The 2,873-nt window shown below is 48.5% G+C and overlaps 1 non-coding gene across 1 annotated transcript; it reads right to left on the reverse strand.

Annotated features, from left to right (window-relative positions):
* Positions 1-434: 434 nt before the first annotated feature.
* On the reverse strand, positions 435-545 carry LOC141425180 (U6 spliceosomal RNA). Its single transcript, XR_012450271.1, has one exon. It is a non-coding gene; the product is annotated as a U6 spliceosomal RNA (small nuclear RNA).
* Positions 546-2,873: the final 2,328 nt, after the last annotated feature.

The following is a 2,873-nucleotide window of genomic DNA, read 5'->3' on the forward strand; positions in this document are numbered from 1 at the left end:
TTGCACCAGGGTGTCACTGAGAACCTTATGATTTCTGCATCTTCAGATGAACAGCATTAATCATGGTGCTGGTGGTCTCTTCTGGCGGTACTAGAGTTTGAACTCATAGCCTCTGACTTGCTGTGCAGCTGCTCTACCACTTGAGCAAAGCCACTTTGTTATAAGCAAAGACTTTGGTTTTTAATGCCACACAGCTTTGTATTCATCCCAAATATCTTGCTGTGGTCTTTGCTTGTGGAGACTGGGTCTGGCTATACAGCCCAGGCTGGCCTTGCAATCTTGCTTGGCTTCTTAGGGCTGGGATTACAGTCCTGCCCCACCATGTTGGCTTCCATTTTAAAACCTCTGAAAATGAAGTTTCCTAGAACACCATTATCAGTTTGACTGGACTTTGGTTACTTAACAGTTTAATATTAGACTCTAGGATCTTTTTTTTTTATATGGAACGCTTCACGAATTTGTGTGTCATCCTTGCACAGGGGCCATGCTAATCTTCTCTGTATCTTTTTTTTTTTTTTTAGTGTATGTGCTGCCAAAGCGAGCACCAACTCTAGTATATTAAATTATATTTCTCTAACTAGATACTATTGTGATTTTATAAGTTAAATTTTTTTCATTTATTGAGTTAGAATGTTTTGCACTGTTACTCATTGGGTTCCTTCCTTCTTTCCTTCCTTCCTTCCACTCTAGGGATTGAACTCAGGGCCTCAGGCTTGCTAGACAGTTAGTTGCTCTACCACTTTAGCCACTCTGGTGGCCCTGTTTTCTGTTGGGTTTTTTCAAGATAGGGTCTTACAAACTACTTATCCAGGGATGGCTTCAAACTGCCATCCTCCTGATCTCTGCCTCCCTAGCAGTAGCTAGGATTACAGGCATGAGCCACTGGCACTCGACTACTTTTCTGCTTATTTAGTGGAGATGGGGATCAACCCAGCATCTCCTGGATACAAGGGAGCCCTCTGTCACTGAGCTCCACCCCAATCTGTATATAATTTAAGGGTGGAGCCCTGTTCTGACCCAGTCTTCCCACACTCCTCTCCCAGGGCTCAGTGCTTCTACGAGCAGAGCTGGCGCATGGGAATGTCCCTCTCAGAGCTCGCCTTAGACTCAGGGTTTCCACCTCTGTCAGCGTTTCCCACATGCTGCCTCCCTGCTCCATGGCTTCCACAGTCACTTACTCAAGGATTGGAAAGGGAAATGAATGGCACCATTTTCTCCAGTCTATATTCTACTTGGGCAGGGTAACATAGAAGGAACAGTGAATATAGGGAGGCTGGACACGTGGGATTTCCCTTGCCTTTGTTTTAGGGCCTTAAGCGATGACCAGAAACCTTATACAAAAAGGCTGGGATGAGCTCACTGTCTTCTTGGCATCCCTTCTGGGGGGGTGGGGGAGGTGGGTTCCGAACGTGTAGGAGCACTGGTGGGAAATGCATGGGTAAAAGTAAACTTGTACACATGTTGGTGCTGGTGAGATTTTCATGCTGCTGCCAGCTGTCACAAAACTGTGGCCTTGTGGTCCTCAGGTGCTGAGAGGAAGTGGTTTAAACTGAGGTCTCTGCCACCATTGCAAAACAATGACCTGAGATGGGTACTTTGATGTTGAGTATGGGTTTTCTTGGGCTTGGCCTGAAGCAGGCATCTTCCTGGATGCTTGGCAGAGCCTCTCATTACAGATCCTTCAAGGCCCCACCCACCCCCCTGTAGCTGGCAGGGCAGAGCCTGCTGAGAAATGAGGCCCTGGACATCTCTGCTCTGGAGACACTGCCCATGAAGCAATTTCTCTCATCTGTTCATGGAGGCCTAAGCCAGGAGATGCATTGAGATTGTGAAAGCCAGGATGCAGACCTGGTCCTTCTCCTGCATTCCCCTGGGGGTCCTGATGATGACAGTAGAAGTGGAAATCTTACAGGTCACCCTGGACAGGATTGACATGCTGCTTGCCAGCAGGTTCACATCAAGCTAGTGCGACCCAGGCAGCACAGAAGGGAGGGTCCTGGGATCATGGGAGAACTGAGTTGAGGACATGGAGAGTGGGAAGTAAGGTGAGCAGATGCATCTCATAGTGCCAACAAGGAGATTAGAAAGGCCAGGGCCATTGCTGAGCTCCACCTGGGAACCAGCTTGCAGGAGTGGAGGAGTGCTTAGGATGGATGGAGAGATGGCAGAAGGAGCTGTCCCTGCCTCCTCCCAACATGGTACACGTAGGGACCACTGGATTCAAGAGGTACAGGGAGGAGAGTAGGGAGAGAGTTCTGCCATCATAGCCCATGGGAAGAGCCTTTGCCTAGCTTGCCTGAGGCCTGGGCCTAGAGCCTCAGCACTTGAAGAGAAAAAAGAAATACAGAAAAAACAAAACAAGGAAAACTAATACAAACATGAAATTGAGAAGGTAGCAGGGATGTCTGAGGTGGGGAAAAGAAGCACAGTGGAGTTTGGGACCCTGACAAAATCCTCAGACTCTCCTGTTTCTCTTCAGGAGACAGAACCTGCAGGTGGTGGACCTGCAGTCTGTGCGCCAGAATTTCTGGAAGGTGTTTTCTGGAGCCATGACAAGAAACTACACACCACAGGCCAAGAACAGGAACCAAGCAGTGAAGGTCCCACCAAGGACAGGGGTGAAGATAGTTGACCTTAACTTGGAGCTCCATGACCAGAATAAACTCCAAATACATCTGTTTGAGTGGGTCCAGCAGAGAAAAGGATAAATAAGCTATACTATAGGAAGATGCAGATTTGGGAACAGAGCACCTGCAGCTCAAGGGCACAGCCCATCCACAGGGTCCTGGTCCTGTTGGAGCTGGACTGGATGGAGGAGGTGGAAATGAATTGTCCCTTGACGCTGTACACACTGGCCATGGTTGCTCCTTACC

Source organism: Castor canadensis, chromosome 7 (genome assembly GCF_047511655.1).
Source record: "Castor canadensis chromosome 7, mCasCan1.hap1v2, whole genome shotgun sequence".
Taxonomy (NCBI): Eukaryota; Metazoa; Chordata; class Mammalia; order Rodentia; family Castoridae; genus Castor; species Castor canadensis.